The sequence below is a fragment of the Gorilla gorilla genome, chromosome 9 (genome assembly GCF_029281585.2).
Source record: "Gorilla gorilla gorilla isolate KB3781 chromosome 9, NHGRI_mGorGor1-v2.1_pri, whole genome shotgun sequence".
NCBI classification, from domain to species: Eukaryota; Metazoa; Chordata; class Mammalia; order Primates; family Hominidae; genus Gorilla; species Gorilla gorilla.
Window position 1 is genome coordinate 111728261 of NC_073233.2, and position 20428 is coordinate 111748688.

Consider the following 20428-nt stretch of genomic DNA (forward strand, 5'->3'; position numbering starts at 1 on the left):
CCAGTGTGCCTAGGAGGTGAGACATGGAGTCAAAAGAGATTATACTGGAATCTTAAGATTTATTACTGTTTTCACTCTTGGATTTTGGACGTACTTGGGACCAGCTACTTCTTTCTTTTTGCCTGTTTCATCCTTTTGGAATGGGAAGTCTATCTTATGTCTATCTCACTGTATTTTGGAAGCATGTACTTGTTTTGGTTTCATGTGCTCATAGCTGGAGGGGAATTTGCCTCAGCATAGATCATGCCTTGAGTCTCACTCAATCTGATTTTGATGAGAATCTGGACTTTGGACTTTACAATTGATGTTGGAACAACTTATGACTTTATTGGGGCTATTGGGATGGAATTAATATATTTCACATATGAGAAGAACATACATTTGAGGGGCAAAGGGTGAAATGCTATGAATTGAATGTGTTCCTGAAAGTTTATGGGCTGGGAATTTAGCCTCCAATGCAACAGTGTTGAGAGATGGGAGCTTCTACGTTGTGAGGGTTCTGCCCTCATTAATGGATTAATGCCACTAACATGTAAGTAGGTTAGTTATTGCAGGAGTGAGTTCTTGATAAAAGAAGGAGTTTGACTACATTTCTCTCTCTCTCTTGCATGCTCTCCTACCCTTCCACCTTCTGCCTTCTGCTGTGAGATGATACAGTAAGAAGGCCCTCACTAGATGCTGAGAAGATGCCAATGCCACTGCCATGCCCCTGGTCTTCCCAGCCTCCAGAACCATGAGCCAAATAAATTTCTGTTCATTGTAAGTTATCCACATTGAAAATGAACGGAGGAAGGATGAAGATGTGAGCTGAAGGGAGAGGAAGCTGACAACCCTGTACCAGGCTACCTACCATCAGGACTTTTTCTTGGTTCCTAGGAACTCCTGGGGAAAAGGTGAGGTGGACAGGTGAGGAGTAGCCTGATCTCACCATGTACCTCTGGGCAACAGAAAACTCCACAACACCTATGGACACTTAAGGTGGCAGGAAGAGCTGCTTAGAGAAGTAGGAGAAGCAGGACCCAAGACTGCATGGGTTTGGTGCAGGAATATCTCTAGTGGGGCACAGCCAGGGACACCCTTCACCCCTGCCAGATTCCTCTAGGAGACTTTAGATATTGGGGGACTGCTGAACTTGGAGAGAGTAGGGTGGTCTTGGCTTTGAGACGGGACCAGTCCAATCTGAGCACACCTCTGTCCACTGGCCTCTCCTAGGGCCCCAGACCTGGCCATGCCCACTGGCGGGACAGCCTTAGATGCCCAACCAGGGTGCTTCACAGGGGCCCTCATCATAGCTTCTTTACCTGCAGACCACAACTGACCATCTAAGAGCTCCAGCAGATTGGTCCCAGCTGACATGCAGTGACTCACTCACACCCTGTCCCCATCTTTCCTATGCTGCTTTGCTGGCATGTCCTCACCCATGGCCAACCCCATACTGCTTTGCTGGCATGCCTGCATGTGGGTGAGCTTCACCTTTGTCCTATGCCAGGGAGTATGTACATGATTACTCTGCTGAGCCACTTCTTGCTGGTGTGAGTTCAACCTATTGCCACCCCAAACACCTATTCTGGCACATGGGCACCCAGCCACACTGCCAATGCCAGCATGAACACACAGACAGATGCCAGCAATCTTGCCCCCATCCCCTGAAGCCATTGCCACCAGAGTGAATAAGAGCATAGATGCCAGTGGCTCTGCTCCCCCCATGATGACACCACCACCCTTGTAAACACACACATGAACACCAGTAACCTTGCCCAACCCCGTGCTGTGACCACCGTGAATGTGCACATGGAGGCCAGTAATCCCCATGCCCACCAGTCCCCCCACTGCACTGCTGCTGCCAGTGTGAGTGCAAGCACAGACACCAGCAAACTTGCCCCTGACTGTCCCCAGTGCTGGCATGAAAATGTGCAGAATGCCACAGCCCTGTTTCCACTGGTACCCCACCCCAGCCAATGTATGTGCACCCTGCCACACTGCCATGGTTGCTGGCATGCAAAAGTGAGCAAGGATCCTGATGCCACCACCCCAGTGAAGCACTCTGGCCAGTAGCACCCATCAGAGTGCTGTGGCCAGTGGACCAGGAATATCTCAGCCCATCCAGCACAGCTGGTTCCCAACCTCAAGGGACAAGAGAACAAAACCAGGGTCCTGGTACCAGGCCCTGTGTTAAAGAATGCAGACCAGGAGTGCTGAGCTGAGCTTTGGTCTCCTAAAATCTTTCAGACATCAACTCAGTTGACCAAGCCTACCTTCTATGACAATCAAACTTCCAAGGGTATCAAAGAAGACAAAAGCAAGAAACCTCATCCAAAGAACAGTAACTTTAAAGTTTGAAGGAACATCTGCACACACAGGTAAGAAAGACCTAGGGCAAGCACTCTGGCAACTTGAAAAGCCAGAATGTCTTCTTACCTCCAAACACCGCAATAGTTCCCCAGCAACGGTGGTTCTTAACCAGGCTAAAATCGCTGAAATGACAGAAATATAATTCAGAAGATGAATAGAAATAAAGATCATCGACATAAAGGAGAAAGCTGAAACCCAGTCTAAGGAATACGATGAAATGATATAGGAGATAAAAGATAAAATGGCTGTTTTAAGAAAGAACGAAACTGATCTGGTAGAGCTAAAACACTCACTTCAAGAATTTTATAATATAATTGCAAGTACCAATAGCAGAATCGACCAAGTTGAGGAAAGAATCTCAGAGCTCAAAGACTAGTTTTCCAAAATAATTCAGTATGACAAAAAAAGAAAGAAAAGAAAGAAGAATAAACAAAACCTCTGAGAAATATGGGATTATGTAAAGAGACCAAATCTATGGCTCATCAGCATCCCTGAAAGAGAGGGACAGAAACCAAGCAACTTGGAAAACATATTTGAGGATCTTGTCCACAAAAATTTCCCCAACCTCACTAGTGAGACCAAGATTCAAGTTCAGAAAATGCAGAGAACTTCTGCAAGATACTATACAATATGAACATCCCCAAGAGACATAGTCATCAGACTCTCCAAGGTCAAAATAAAAGAAAAAAATATTAAAGACATCTAGACAGAAGAGGCACATCACTTAAAAAGGGAATCGTATCAGCTAACAGCAAACTTTTCAGCAGAAATCCTACAAGCCAGAAGAAATCAAGGACCCATATTCAGCATTCTTTAAGAAAAAAAAATTCCAACGAAGAATTTTATATCCATCTAAACTAAGCTTTATAAGCAAAGGAGAAATAAGATTCTTTCCAGATAAACAAATGCTAAGGGAATTTGTTACCACCAGACCTGCCTTACAAAAGGTCCAAGGGAATGCTAAATATGGAAAGTAAAGACCATTACCAGCCACCACATAAACACACTTAAGTATATAGACCATTGCCACTGTAAAGCAATCACACAGTTAAGCCTGCTAAATAACCAGCTAACAACATGGTGACAGGATCAAATTTGCACATATCAACATTATCCTTGAAGGCAAATGGGCTAAATGCTCTAATTAAAAGGCACAGAGTGGCAAGTTGGATAAAGAGGCAAGACTCAACTGCATGCTGTCTTCAAGAGAATCATCTCTCATACAATGACACCCATATGCTCAAAGTAAAGGGATAGAAAAATCCTACCAAAGAAATGGAAAACAGAAAAAAGCAGGAGTTGCTATTCTAATTTCAAACAAAACAGATTTTAAACCAACAGCAATAAAAAAAAAGAACAGCGTTTCATAATGGTAAAGGGCTCAATTCAACAAGAAGACCTAACTATCCTTAATATATATGCACCCAAAACAGAAGCACCCACATTCATAAATCAAACTTTCAAGGACTTACACAGAGACTTAGATGGCCACACAATAACAGTGGGAGACTTTAACATCCTACTGAATGTATTAGAAAGATCGTCAAAGTAGAAAACTGACAAAGATATTCAGGACCTGACCTCAACACTTGACCAAATGAGCCTAACGGATATCTACAGCACTCTCCACCTCAAAACAACAGAATATACATTCTTCTCATCTGCACATGGCACACACTCTAAAATTAGCCACACAGTTGGTTATAATACAATTGTCAGCATGTTCACAAAGTCCATAATTATACCAACTACATTCCTGGACCACAGCCCCCCCAGAAATAGAAATCAATACTAAGAAGATTGCTCAAAACCATAAAGTGATATGAAAATTAAACAACCAGCTTCTGAATGACATTTGGGTAAATGATGACATTAAGGCAAAAGTCAAGAAGTTTTTGAAACAAATCAGAACAAAGCTAAAACATATCAGATTCTCTCAGACACAGCTAAAGCAATGTTAAGAGGAAAGTTTATAGGACTAAAAGCCTACATCAAAAATTTAGAAAAATATTAAATTAACAACCTAACATTACACCTAGAGTAACTAAAGAAAAATAAACAAGAGCAAACCAACCCCAAAGCTAGCAGAAGACAAGAAATAACCCAAATCAGAGCTGAACTGAATGAAGTTGAGATAAAAAAAAAAAACATACAAAACATCAACAAATCCAGGAGCTTGTTCTTTGAAAGCATAGGTAACAATGATAAACCACTGTCAAGACTAATAAAGAAAAAAAGAGGGAATGTCCAAATAAACACAATCAGAAATGACAAATGGGACATGACCACTAACCCCACAGAAATACAAAAAAAAAAAAAAAACAACCCCATAGACTACTATGAACACCTCTGTGCACACAAACTAGAAATCCTAAAAGAAATGGATAAATTCCTGGAAACGTACAACCTCTCAATATTAAATCAGGAAAAAAAGGAAACTAAACAGACCAACAATGAGTTTTAAAATTTAATTAGATATTTAAAAAACCCCTACCAACCAGAAAAAGCCCAGGATCAGATGTATTCATAGCCAAATTCTACCCCATGTACAAAGAAGGGCTGGTACCATTCCTACAGAAGCTATTCCAAAAAATTGAGGAGGGACTGGTCCTGAGCTCATTCTATGAGGTCAGCATCATCCTGATACCCAAACCTGGCAGAAATACAAAAAATAAAAATAAAACTTCAGGCCAATATTTCTGATGAAGATAATGGCAAAAATCCACAATAAAATACTAGCATTCTGAATCCAGCAGCTAATGTACTATGATCAACAGGTAGGCTTTATCCCTGGGATGCAAGGTTGGTTCAACATAAATAAATTGATAAATGTGATTCATCATCTAAACAGAACTAAAGCAAAACACACTGGATCATCTCAATAGATGCATAAAAGGGTTTTGATAATATTCAAAATTCCTTCATGTTAAAAATCCCTCAACAAAGTAGGCATCCTAGGAACATACCTCAAAATAATAAGATCCATCTATGACAAACCTACAGACAACATGATGATACTGAATAAACAAAAGCCGGAAGCATTTCCCTTGAGAACCTGAACAAGACAAGATGGCTTTCTCACCACTCCTATTCAATATAGTACTACAAGTCCTGGCAATCAGGCAAGAGAAGAAATTTAAAAAGGCATCCAAATAGAAAGAGAGGAAGTCAAAATATCCCTGTTTGCAGACAGTATGAGTCACATAGAAAACCCTGTGGTCTCTGCCCAAAAGTTCCTTCACCTGATAAACAACTTCAGGCAAGAGAAGAAATAAAAAAGGCATCCAAATAGGATGAGAGGAAGTGAAACTATTCCTGTTTGCAGAAAATATGATTTTATACCTAAAAAACCCCATGGTCTCTGCCAAAAAGCTCCGTAATGTGATAAACAACTTCAGCAAAGTTTCAGGATACAAAATCAATGCACAAAAATCAGTAGCATTTCAATAATTTCAATACACCAACAACATCCAAGCTGAGAGCCAAATCAAGAACACAAGCCCATTCACAATAGCCACAAATAAAATAAAATACCTAGGAATACAGCTAAGTAGGAGGCAAAAGGATCTGTATAACAAGAATTGCAAATCACTTCTCAAAGAAATCAGAGAAGACACCAACAAATGGAAAAACATTCCATGCTCATAAGGATAGGAAGAATCAATATTGTTAAAATGGCCATACTGCACAAAGAAATTCATAGATATGATGCTCTTCCTGTCAAACTACCAATGACACTCTTCACAGAAATAGAAAAACCTCTTTTACTTTGGGAGGCCGAGGCGGGCAGATCACGAAGTCAGGAGATCAAGACCATCCTGGCTAACACAGTGAAACCTTGTCTCTACTAAAAAAAATAAATCAACCGGGCGTGATGGTGGGTGCCTGTAGTCCCAGCTACTAGGGAGGCTGAGGCAGGAGAATGGCGTGAATCCATGAGGCGGAGCTTGCAGTGAGCCGAGATCGCGCCACTGCACTCCAGCCTGGGTGACAGAGCAAGACTCTGTCTCAAAAAAAAAAAAAAAAAAGAAAACAAAAAAGAAAAGAAAAAACTCTTTTAAAATTCATATGGAACCAAAAAAGAGCCTGAATATCAAAGGCAATCCTAACCAAAAAGAACAAAGCAGGAGGCATCACATTACCTGACTTCAATCTATGCCGCAGGAGTACAGTAATAGAAATAGCATGGTACTGGTACAAAAACAAATACAGAGACCAATGAAATAGAATACAGAGTCCACAAATAATGCCACACCCCTCATCTTCACAGATCCACAAATAATGTCACAACTATCAGGTGTTTGACAAAGTTGACAAAACAAGTAATGGAGAAAAGACTCTGTATTAGTTCATTTTCACACTGCTATAAAGACATACCCAAGACTGCATAATTTATTTAAAAAGTAGGTTTAACTGACTCACAGTTCCTCATCGCTGGGGAGGTATCAGGAAATTTACAATCATGGTGGCAAGGGAAGAGGCACATCTTACATGGCAGCAGGCAAGAGAGCGAGTGTGTGAAGGAGGAACTGTCAGACACTTATAAAACCATCAGATCTCATGAGAACTCACTTGCTATCATGAGAACAGCATGGGGACACCACCCCCATGATCTAATCACTTCCCACCAGGTCTCTCCCTTGACATGTGGGGAATATGAGGATTACTATTCAAAATGAGATTTGGGTGGGGACACAAAGCCTAACCACATTAGACTATTCAATAGATGGTGCTGGGATAACTGGCTAACCATATGCAGAGATTAAAACTGGATCTCTTTTTTACACCATATATAAAAATCAACTCAAGATGGAGTAAAGACTTAAATGTAAAACTCAAAACTATATAAACCCTGGAAGATAATCCAGGAGATACCATTCTGGATAGAGGTCCTGGCAAAGATTTCATGACAAAGATGACAAAACAAATTGCAACAAAACCAAAAATTGACAAATGGGACCTAATTAAACTAAAAAGCTTCTGCAAGCAAAGGAAACTATTAACAGAGTAAACAGACAACCTACAGAATGGAAGAAAATATTTGCAAACCGTATATTCTACAAAGGTCTAATATCCAGCATCTATAAGGAACTTAAACAAACGAAGAAGCAAAAACAAAAAATCCCATTGAAAAGTGGGCAAAGGAGATATACCTAATGCTAGATGATGAGTTAGTGGGTGCAGTGCACCAGCATGGCACACGTATACATATGTAACCTGCACATTGTGCACATGTACCCTAAAACTTAAATAATAAAAAAAAAGTGGGCAAAGGACATGAACAAACATTTTCAAAAGAAGATATATACACGGCCAATAAGCATAAAAAAATGTTCAACATCATTTATCACAGAAATGGAAATCAAAACCAAAATGAGATACAATCTCACACCAGCCAGAATGGTTATTATTAAAAAGTCAAAAAAAAAAAACCCAGATGCTGGCAAGATTGTGTAGAAAAAGGCATGCTTATACACTGACAGTGGGAATATAAACTAGTTCAGCCACTGTGGAAAAGTAGGGTAGCAGTTTTTCAGAGAGCTTAAAACAGAATTACTCTTCCACCCAGAAATCCCATTATTGGGTATATACCCAAAGGAATATAAATCATTCTGTTAATACCATAAGGACACACATCTGTATATGTTCATCACAGCACTACTCATAAGAGCAAAGACATGGAATCAACCTAAATGCCCGTCAATGGTAGACTGGATACAGAAAATGTGGTACATATACACCATGGAATACTACACAGGCAGAGAAAAAGAATGAGATCATGTCCTTTGCGGCTGCATGGATGGATCTGGAGGCCATTATTCTATGTGAACTAACAGAGGAAGAGACAATAAAGTACTTCATGTTCTGAGTTATAAGTGGGAGTTAAACACTGAGCACACATGGACACAAACAGGGGAACAACAGACACCTGGGCCTGCTTGAGGATGTATGGTGGGAAGAGAGAGGAGGTAAAGAAACTAGTTATCAGGTACTATGCTTATCAAATGGGTGATGAAATAATGTATTTACCAAACCCCTGTGTCACACAATTTACCTATATAACATACCTGCACATATACCACTGAATCTAAAATAATTGTTTAAAAAATTATACATTCTGTGCTATCCTGTTATAGCAGCACAAAATAAACGAAGACAACTGGAAACCCTAAACTAAAGAAAGCTTGTCTTGCTGGTCATAGACTTCAAGGTCAAAATAGTTACCAGATAAAAAGGGGGTGAGCACATATTGATGAAAATTACAATTTTCCAGGAAGATAAAGTAATTATAATGTTTAAGCTTATATGGGCATATATTAACATTTCTTCAGCATATATAAAGCAAAAATTTATAGGCTACAATGAAATTGTAACAAATCTACCATTATAGTAAGAAATTTAAACAGACCTATCTCAGGTATTGACATGAAAAGCAGATCAAAACTAGCAATGTTATAGAAATTGTAAACACAATGAACATGAATGTCCTAATAAACATATTAAGAACATTTATCCAATTATTGGATAATTCTGGATAATTCTTTTTGACATGCAAGGAACATTTTCACAAATTTATCACATACTAGGCCAAAAAGTCTTTAAATATTTCCAAAAGTACCACAGACTACCTTCTCTCACAAGAAGGAAAATAATGTAGCTATCAGTAATAAAAGGAAAACTAAGACAATTTCACACATTTGACAGTTTAAAAGCAAACTTCTAAATACCTCCTAGGTCAAAGAATACATTATAATAGAAAGTAAAAAAACACTTAGAACTAAATGATAATGAGAATATAAGATAAGTTACGTGGGCTGCAGTTAGAGTACCAGAAAACTTCAGTGCCCTACAACTACTTAAGAAGTCAAATCAATATTTTAAAAGCCTCCTCATAAATAGAACACCAAATACAAATAGTTCTATAAGAAAATATACCAAATGTTATCAAATTTTAATTGTATATAAACTTTTTCATAAGTATAACAAAAAGGAAACTTTCCTTAACTCTTTTAAAGCAGCCATTTTTAGCCTCGATAGCTAATGCAGATATGAGTATAAAAAAGGGGGAACTTTCCAAACAATTAGATGCAAAAATCTTAAACTATTTAGAAACTGATTACAACTTTGTATTTTAAAAAAGACATTATGACCAAGGCACATCAATTCCAGGAATAGAATACATCCTTATGATCTTTGTATCTTCCAGCTTCCATCATTTGTGTAGAAAATTCAGTTATCAGTCTTTTATTGCTATTATGAAAGCAATGTTGTTTTTTTTTGGGTGGTTTAAATAATTGGTCCTTGTCCTTGGCTTTCAGCAGTTCACTATGAGCCAAAATGGGATTTATTTTGCATATATCTTTTCTAGTTTCTTCAGAATTTCTTGATTTTGTGGGTTAGTTTTAGAAAGTTTTTGGTTATTATCTCTTCAAATATTCCTTCTTCCCCTATTCCTTGTCTCCATTCTTTCTGATACTTCAATTACATGAATGTTACACATTTTAAAAACTATGTCTTATATGTATTTTATGCTCTTTTTTGCATTTATCTTTTCTTTTTTTGTGTGCTTCAGTTAGCATATTTACTCCTGGGAGGGGAATACCTGAAGGCTTGTGCCTTATTTCTCCTGAACTTCACCCCATGTGCCTTTTCTCTTTGTTTATTATGATCTGTGTCTTTTTGTTATAATAAACCGTGACCATCAATATAACCACTTCTAAGTCCTGAGAGTCCTTCTAGTGGGTCATCATGCTTGAGGAGGTTCTCAGAGACTCCCAACATGACAATACTTACAAAAGCAACAAAACTAAAAAGCATCCTAGAATATATCTAAAAAAAAGATGTGTGATACCTCTAGACAAAAAATCATGAACTTTTCATAAAAACATTAAACAATAATAAAGATATTTCTTTATCTTTATTTTGCAGATAAAATAACACAGATATTTCACATTCATGGATAAGAAAACTCAGTCCTAACAATGTCAAACTGAAAAGTTTTTTATGGAAAATTTTGATCAAAATCCTAGCAGAATTTTAAATAAACTTCATGGTTCTGAGTTTCATATAGAAAAACAAAGGGCTGAGAATAGAATATCCGAAAGGATTAATATGCTGGGGGAATTTGGCACACCAAATATCAAGAGTTATTATAATCCAATAGCAATTAAGGTGGGAAGATATTGACGCGAGGAAGGATAAATTGTTTAATGGAGCAAGAATTGAGGACTCACATATATATGGAAGATAATTCTAATTTGATTAATAATTTAAATGTAAAAGTCAAAACTTCAAAACTTTTAAAAGAAAATATTAGAATGTTTGTAGAGAAGGGCTTCTAAATAAACATCTAAAACATAATTCATAAAGAAAAAGTTGATAAGTCTACTTCATGAAAATGAAAAGCTTGTGTTCATCACAGTATAGCAAGAGAGTAACAATGTGAACCATAGTGCCACACCTATGATTAACAAAGAACCCGTTTCCAGAATGCATAAACAACCACTAGAACTATGTAAAATCAGTTAGAAGATAGCCATCCCAATAGATGAAATGGGCAACAAAAGAATAGACATTTCACAATGAACATATGAATTTATGACCAATCTCATTATTAACCAGAGAAATGCATAAGACAGTGAGATACCATTTCATAACAATGAAAAAATTAAATTACCTAAAATAAGATGTTCTAGAGAAGATGTAGATCAACAGGAACACATTTCTGGTGGAAAAGTAAATTGGAAAGCCACTCTGGAGAACAGTTTCATGATAATATGTCAGGTTGAACATTTGAATACTCTAACACTCAACAATTCCACTATTAGGTATATAGCCTATAGAATCCTTGTACCCGTGTACCAGGAGTCATATATGAGTCTTCCTTGCCAGACTGTGCATAATAATGAAAATTTGGATCAATGTAAATATTCATTGATTGGAAAATAGATATATAACTGGAGTTATAACTTGCAGTATCACATGATGGAATATCACAGAGCTATATCCACCAACATGGATGATTCTTAGAAAGCTAATTTTGTGTGGAAAAAAAGGTTACATCCATGGTGACTACAAACAAATATAATAAAGCTCAAAACAAGCGAAATTAAACCGTCTATTGTTTAGGCATAAATACACAAATGGATAAGCATTTCTAAAGGAAAGAATTGATAAACACAAAATATGCAATGATTGTTACCCCAGGTAAAGGGAGAAAAACGCGTCTGGACACAAATACACAAGATCACCATTAAGGTTCTTTCCCTTTTGCTGGTTGGAAAATACGTAAGTGTTCATTTTAACGTTATGTTCTAAATTGTACATGTGTTTTTATATATACTCTCTTTTTAGTAGGATATATTTAAAATAAATGAAGCAAAGTATTCTCATAACAACAATTAAAACAATTAAATGTAGCTAGTTTTTACAATAATGAACAAATCTCCAGAACAAATAACTACATTATGAATTAGGGAAATGTCTATGTTTCTATTGTCTCATTTATTTTGTACCATTATGATATTCTGACTTTTTTTTTAAGTTTTGTTTTTAATTTCTCTTTCTCCAATTCACCAATCCTTTCATGTTCTGACACTTATAATTATGGCCTAAGATGTATTTCGTTTACAAACTATTATTCTTCCAGATAGAAATATATGTGCAAATTGCCTTCCAAATTACTGTTCAGACATTTTTCATAATCTGTTCACTAACTTTGTAGCTTGCATTATTTAAGTGCCTTAAGCCAAAGACTTTTTTTTGGCAAAGTCTTTTATAACAAAAGATAGCTTTATCAAGCAAAACAATTACAAGGATCCAAGGCTTAAAGACATAACCAGATAAGTCTGTTGATGTCATTGCCTGGAGCCCCCCGCAAGTGACAACGGACTTCACAAATGAGATAGTGGGTGGTTCCTAAGCACTATTTCCAAACTCCCTCCCACATGACAGGATTTAGTTATTTGCCGAGGAAGATATGCAGTAAAATATTAAAGTCACATGGGGCCAGGTGCGGTGGCTCATTCCTGTAATCCCAGCTCTTTGGGAGGCCAAGGCAGGCAGATCACTGAAGGTTAGAAATTTGAGACCAGCCTGGCTAACATGGTGAAAACCCATTTCTACTAAAAATACAAAATTAACCACGTGTGGTGGCAGGCTACTCGGGAAGCTGAGGCAGGAGAACCACTTGAACCCGGGAGGTGGAGGTTGCAGTGAGCAGAGATCACGCCACTGCACTCCAGCCTGGGTGACAGAGCAAAACTCCATCTCGAAAAAAAAAAAAGAAAAAAAAAGTCACATGGACACATTCATTTTTTTTTAGAACACATACACATATCTAAGCTGACTCAGTGACTTCCCTCTTTGCTACATAAGACAGGAAAAAATTTTAAGTAATACTCACAATAAGATCTCCTTGTGATTTGATGTTTCGCAAAAGATTCAGGGAAGGAAGCTATTATAAGAAGTTTTGTCTGAAGAGTGGTCACTGGGAGGCTCTGCAATTCACCAAGAACACCTGCTTCAGTGACCCTGATTCAATTTACTCACTGGCTCTCTAACTAGAAACAGATGCTGAGATTGCAGGAGTCATGCAGCAGATGCACTCACTACTACTCTTAAGCTTTCTGAAAGAACAAGAGTTCAGACACTTGTCCTTCTTTGAATTACTGTCTTGTTTGGCATAATAATTATTTAGCAAAATCATCAGGGTAGTATAATATCCTAATATTTGGCTATTCAGCAAGATACATGGCAGTGTGCCAGGGATACAAAAACCCACAGAATAAACATAGCACATTATCCAGGAGTTTTAACTTCACGCCAAAATTTGGAGGTAAATATTTTCATAATTTAATCTGAAAGACATTTAAATTATTTTTGCAGTAAAACAAATACATTGTGGAAGGGTAGTCACAATTTGCATGCTTTTTAAAAGTGAACATTTCAGGTTTTAAACAAATTTCACATTTTTATCCAATCCCCTTGGTGATGTGTTTCTAGAACACTTAAGACATCTTTTATGGTTACTTCTTGGGCTTTGATGGAAGAAGTTCAAGACTTGCTTCCCTAAATTATTCCAGGATTAGAAGAGACTAGAATTTTCTCAGGGATGTATCTGTCTCAGAACATAAAGGGAAGGGCCAGAGCACCCCAGAGGGTTGACCCTAATCGAGATCAACTTGCTACTTACTGTAAAATAAGTGTTAGGTTCTTTCTTTTTCTTCACTAGTAATCATTTCACTTCCAAAAGGCTGTGCACCTTTGCTGATGAAAAATTAGCAGGAGTTCAGAGAGAAGCTTTTTACTTGAGTGGGCATGGAGAAAAGGAAGTCTTTTTTATTCATTGAGGTCATGACATTAACAGCTCTTCTTAGCAACTGCATCATTCCACAGAGAAGTGGGCCTTTGAGAGGCGGGCAACGCAATCAGTGAAATATTCTGTGTGGAGAGAGGGGTGGTTGGTTTCAATAGGGTAGAGATAAGGAAAGAGTTTATTTGGGAGAATCAAAGGTTATCACATGGCAGAGAATAGGGAGATATGGTCAGTAATTGGTCAGTGTCAGAAACAGGTGACAAAGATGAATTGCAACCAACTATAGACCAATGGATAGAGAAGACTGGCATACTGAAAGAGGAGAACTAGCAAATTATTCAGGGCAAATAAAAATGGTTTGGGGCCAAGGTTGAAGTAGTGGTGCCTGTGTCTCAGTTTCCTCATCTATAAAAATGATGTGTCTACCACCTTTCAGGACCAGGGCCATGTGGGTTTAAAGAGCTAATTCAAGTCATCTGAGACAGTGCCTGGTATCAAGGAGACACTCCATTAATGGCAGTGACTGTTATCATTATTGCTATTTACTTGTATTAAACCAATGTAGACCTCTATGTGGCAAAATAAACCCAAGTATTTACTGATTCATGCAGTCAAAAGTGTGGAAATTCAACATTCAATAAGACACTACCTGTGAGCCACTAGCGTGCTCTGTATAAAATCCTCTGCAGTAGGGACCAGTTTACCAAGTCTTGCACGGCATAGTCTGCAGCCACAAACACAAAAACCAGAAGACGGTTTCTTCTCCTTTCTTCTTCTTACCTGCTCAGTCTGTAAGAGACTTCCAGCAATCACCCCTACTCACCCCTAGGGCATTATATATATTATTCCTCATAATTTCCAAATACCTAACAATGATTTTATCTACAACAAAGTCTCCTATTTACTAAGTTACCTACCCATTAACTATACAGCCTTGTAATCTCCTTGCCGAGCTGAAGGGCTGCTGCATTTCTAATGGCTCACACCTGCTTTGCATTTGTTTCCAGTTTCAGATCATCATGTCACTCTTTTGATATTTCCCTCCAGTCACAAGGATGGCTTTCTAAGCCCAGATTTGTGAGCAAAATGTTCTTAGGCCAGTACTTCTTGAACTATAATGTGCATAATAATTACATGGAGATCTAGTTAAAATGCAAATTGTGATGCAATAGATCTAGAGTAGGGCCTGCAAGTCTGCAGTTCTAACAAGCTCTATGGGGATGTTGATACTGCTGGTCCTCAGATGACAGTTTGAAGGGCGAGGCCTTATACTATAAGAAAGCAGGGTGCACTGTGACTGCTTACTCACTTTTCACATTTTACAACATCAGGGAGCAGCTCAGCAAAGCGCCTCCATTGGTCCCCCAAAAGAGTCCTAGCTAGTTGTAATGTTTAATGAGTATTTAAAGACCCAAAAGGCCCAGCAAACTCATGCTGCAGGGGTTTCTGGATGCACACTGGGTTGGTTAAATCAGTGCGTATGAGGATTTTGCTAATTGCTGAGGTCAGCTCTCATACCTGTTTACAGGGAAAATGGCATGTATATTTTATAAAAGCACATTGAATTATGTATCTGCAATTACAAAAGATTAAAGAGAAAGTCAACTCCAAAGAAAATTGTTTGTTAGCTGCTAAGAATTTAGTTGACTCCTGTCCTTATTCTTCATCTCTTTTATCTTTCTGGAAAACTTGCCCAGCCAACCACAAAATGACCCAGTGATAATCAGCTCTCAACAGGGCAGGGAGACAAGCATTCCCTTCTGTACAAAAATATCCTTTGTTGCAAAGGTATTTATTTGAAATCTGTCTTTGCTGTTTTCACGTCAACCCTGAAGTTATCTTCCAGAAGAGTGTATGTACATTTTAATCAGCATTATCTCAAGAGGAAGTGCTGTACTCTAATTAATGGTTCAAGCAATTGTGCTAAGCATAACAATTGCTTGACAGTCATAGCTTGTGTTAACTGTATAATTGCTGTTTGTGCCTTGCTTATTCAAAAGTCATATTATCATTATCTCCAGATAGTCAGCATTTACTTCCAGCATTCAGAGCATAAGCAAAGTGGTGCCATACAAGCCAGCACTATTGTTTAATATGCTGCATTGCAGCATCTCAACTACCAGTGCAGGGAGGGCGTGGTCATGCCTGCTTGGTGTTTGCTCTGTGTAACAGAGATTAAGATGATGACAGGTTTCATTTTGTGATGCTTTAGAGAATTGTAACATATTAAAGGAAAAACATGGAGTGTCCAATATATTCTGTAAGACACAAGATTTGCCCTATCTCCATTCTTATTCTCTTTATATTTCAGCCTCACCTGAGATAAACTACCTATAGCCTCTACTGAATATACATGCAGAAAGAATATTGAAACATAAAACATCAGAAGGAAATATCACTTTCCAGTGTTGTACTCAGCCCTATTGGAACTTGAGGGAAAAGGTTATTCAGTAACACTGACACTGTCTTTAAAATTGTGACTCCTTCCTCCCTTCCTTCCTTCCTCCCTCCCTCCCTTCCTCCCTTCCTTCCTTCCTCCCTCCTTCCCTCCTTCCCTCCTTCCCTCCCTCTCTCTCCCTCTCTCTTTCTTTCCTTCTTTCTTTTCTCTTTCTTTCTTCTGTCTTTCTTTCTTTCTTTCTTCTTTCTCTTTCCCTTTCTTTCTTTCCTTCCTTCCTTCCTTCCTTCCTTCCTTCCTTCCTTCCTTCCTTCCCTCCCTCCCTCCTTCTTCCTTCCTTCCTTCCTTTCTCTCTCTCTCTTTCTTTCTTTCTTGACACACTTTCACTCTGTTGCCCAGGCTGGAGTGCAGGGACCTGATTTCGGCTCACTGCAAGCTCCACCTCTCAGGTTCAAGCCATTCTACTGCCTCAGCCTCCCGAGTAGCTGGGATTACAGGTGCATGCCACCACACCCAGCTAATTTTTGTATATTTATTAAATATGGGGGTTTTGCCGTGTTGGCCAGGCTGGTCTTGAACTCCTGACCTAAAGTGATCCGCCCACCTCAGCCTCCCAAAGTGCTGGGATTACAGGCAGGAGCAAGCACGCCCAGCCTGTGATATTTTTCTATGGATTTTGATTTTTTAAAAATCACATTAAAATATTATCTTGATCATTGAGTTTTTCCCCCTTAAATTTTGTGCTCAAGATGAGTGCCTCACCTGATTCTTGGCCTTGTCATGAGAGAGGTGATAATCTATTTAACAGCCAAGAAAAGAAAACTTCTGAAGAAAAGGCTGAGTTAATGTCACTATGTATTGGGAAAAAAGAGAAAAACTGACAGGTTGGGTTTCCATGAGTTGGAAATCAAAGCTAATAGGATGTGGATGTTTGTGCTGATTCTTGCAGCTGCAGTGAGCAGAGGAAATGTTCTGAGCACTTTCTCAAAAGGTTCTTCAGTATTTTAACTTAAAATCATCTTACAAAAGAAAAGCCTTTGTTGTGTTTATTTGGGGTCTATTTCATTTAATAGGTCTTCTGTATAGTGATTTGTAACTTTTATCAAAGTTGAACTTTTAATGCACATGTTACTTTCAGACCAAAGTCTTTATCCTGGAAGGTGTAGCCTCTTTTTTCATTTTTATCTTGAAATGCTCCTTGGCACAAGCTTAGTTAGGAAGTTGAGTTCAGTGGAGAAAGGACGTATAGTTGATATTATACTGGTAAGCCAAGCTCTTAAGTTCACCAAGTCTGTTTTTTTCATGTTAAATTGCAGGAGTAGTATTTGCCACATATACCTTATTGGATTGTTTTCAAAGTAATGCACAGGAAGTTGCTTTGTAAAAAATGACCACCATATTCATTATTATGAGTTGACTATGAATTTACTAAAGAGTACCTAGAAAGTGCTCATCTAGATTAGTCCATATGTAGTAAATTGTAATTAAGGAATACATACAGTTGCAATAAATGTGTATGATTTTATGTACCATCTCTCACTACCTTCTAGTATAGCTAATTCATATCTGGCATCAGTTTAGTGACCAAGACACCCTCTCCCTTTGCTTGGATTATTGCAATGCCTTCCTGCCTGGTCTACCTGGATCCACCCTTGATATAAACAGCCCCAGCCCCTCACCCCCAACCCCCACTCCTGCTTACATATATTCTCAACCTAGCCACCAAATTATTTTTTTAATATAAGTCAAGTTATATTACTCTTCTGCCCAACCACCCCCAATGGTTTTCCTTCTCACTAACCATAAAAACCAAATGTCTTATAATGGGCTCTAAGACCCTTCAGAATTTTGCCTTCATCACGTCTCCATATTTATCTTCCATCATTGACTTGTTTCCTACATTCCTGCCACATCAGAGTCTTCATTATTTCTTGTCCTGGCCTCCCCTTGAGCAAATTAAATTCTCAAAGCTTCAGCTTCCTTATCTGTAAAATAGGCACAAAAATAGTAATAACCATAGAGGATTTTTTTCAGGATTAAATTAGTTAAAATGCTTAGAACAATATTTATACATAGTGTTAAAATGTCAATATTATATTATCATAAATTTTATTACCCTCATCTGATTTTTTGCAAAGTCTCTAATGATTTGACTCCTGAATTGACAATAATCTCTGAAAAGTGTCAGAGGCGTTTGAACCAGAGCAACTCCATCTTGAATAGAAGCTGGTTAAATATGGTTGAAACCTACTGGGCTGCATTCCCAGATGGTTAAGGCATTCTAAGTCACAGGATGAGATAGCAGGTCGGCACAAGATAAAGGTCATAAAGACCTTGCTGATAAAACAGGTTGCAGTAAAGGAGCTGGCTAAAACTCACCAAAACCAAGATGGCAATGAAAGTGTCCTCTGGTCGTCCTCACTGCTACACTCCCACCAGCGTCATGACAGTTTACAAATGCCATGGCAAGTTACCCTATATGGCCTAAAAAGGAAGGGCATGAATAATCCATCCCTTGTTTAGCATATCATCAAGAAACAACCATAAAAATGGGCAACCAGCAGCTGTCGTGGATGCTGTCTATGGAGTAGCCATTCTTTTATTTCTTTACTTTCTCAAGAAACTTGCTTTCACTTTACTCTATGGACTCGCCCTGAACTCTTTCTTGTGAGAGATCCAAGAACCTTCTCTTGGGGTCTGGATCCTGGATTGGGACCCCTTTCCTGTAGCTGAATGGTCACATTACTTTGTTGCTTATTCATATGTTTAAGCATCTTTAAGATCCTCACTGCAGAGAAATAAAGCTCAGAACTTCAAACACTATAAGTATTCCCAGGCCCTTGCTGCTATGTCTTAGATATTTATAGCTTCCCCTGAATTCTTTTTTCTTTATCCTTTGTTTTGGGGAAGGTTGTTTTATGTTTTTCTATTCTCACTTATGTTATTTCTCTCCATTTCAGTTTAATATTATTTTTCATTTTTCCTTAATATTCATAATTCAGTTTTCCCCCACACTTGGCACCCTACCCTCTACCCTCTGTCTTCAATTCTTTCCACAGTTTTCGCTCCTTCCCTTTTTGCTGTCTCAAGTGAGAACATAGGCACATTTATTTAACCCCACTGGAAATCCTGTGTTTTTGTAGGAAAAGACTTGCTTTCTTGGCAGTGCTAAACATAAAGTAATTACTAAAGGAATGCATGATGGGGCCAGTTAGTAACCTGATAAATGGAACTTGGATACAAAGCAGAGATGAATAAAAAGACTCACCTGGTCCAGGATACTGGATTAAAATGAGCCCTGCAGCAAGGCTGACTTGATTATGAGCTCCAAACCAGGAGGCTTTTCTTTCCTCAGTCTAGGAGGTAGGAGTAAGCCTGACAGTGGCAAGAAAGTATCCTCAAGAGTGGGCTAGGGAAGGATGGGGTAAGTTGTGCTGGTAAGGACACCATGGGAGCAGCGAGCCAGTACATTCCATTCTTACATTTTTTGGCTTTAAAAAAAGGGAGGACAGAGCTGTATTACTCCATTTCTATTTTGTGAAAAAGTGTAAGCTTAGTAATTTTAAAACTCAAGGCTACGTTTGATTTTTCCAAAGCACAATTAAATAAAAAATAGCTCCCTCAGTGGCTCATACCTATAAGAAGCCAAATGGTTTGGATAAAAATACTATTCCCAAGTCACCAGCATCAGCCTGTATAAATAAAATTATTAGGACAGGCAAAGCAATTCAGAGGAAAGAGCATCGCTTGGGGGTAAAATGTTTAAAGAATACTGTGAATTTCACTGTCACAAATTCAAATAAAGTGAGAGTGGAATTCACAGTATTTAAGGAATCAATCCTTGCTGCTTCTGTTTATGAAGCCGAGCTTCAGTTTTCTTGCTCTGACAATGGACATAGTGATTACCTCAAGGGTTGCTGTAGGAGTTAGATGAGATATCTATAATGTAGGAAAGGTGTTTACTATAATGTAACTCATGGATAGGGGCCTATATTTGTTTTCCATTGCTGTGTAACAAATTTCCATAAACTTAGTGGCTTAAAACAACAGACATTTATTATTTTTCATTTCTGTCAGAGGTCCAGGCAACTGAGTGGTTGATGTCTCTGTTCAGGGTCTCACGAGGCTGAAATCAAGGTGTCAGTTAGCTGCATTCCCCTCTAGAGACTTGACTAGGGAAGGAGTCTTTTCCAAATTCCTTCAAGTTGTTGGTAGAACTTTCTTGCTAGCTTCAATTAGGGATGGATCTCAGCAACTAGTGACCACTCTCAAGTCTTTATTATGTGGCCCCCTTTATACTCAAAACCAGCAACAGAGAATTCCCCCTCACATCAAATCCCTCTCACACTTTCAATCTCTATGAC

General features: G+C 38.3%; 1 long non-coding RNA gene across 3 annotated transcripts in view; it reads right to left on the reverse strand.

The window, feature by feature from the left end:
• Nucleotides 1–19488, reverse strand: part of LOC129525206 (uncharacterized) — a 53022-nt gene extending 33534 nt beyond the window's left edge. The window contains exons 1-6 of one of the 3 annotated variants that reach the window (XR_010129186.1): nucleotides 19333–19488; nucleotides 18444–18548; nucleotides 17866–18049; nucleotides 14319–14393; nucleotides 13547–13794; nucleotides 12758–12851 (exon numbers count right to left, since the gene is read on the reverse strand). This is a non-coding gene — a long non-coding RNA (uncharacterized lncRNA). The remainder of the gene's footprint in view (nucleotides 1–12757; nucleotides 12852–13546; nucleotides 13795–14318; nucleotides 14394–17865; nucleotides 18050–18443; nucleotides 18549–19332) is intronic. The other 2 variants (XR_008669334.2, XR_010129187.1) reach the window with 2 other exon arrangements.
• Nucleotides 19489–20428: the final 940 nt, after the last annotated feature.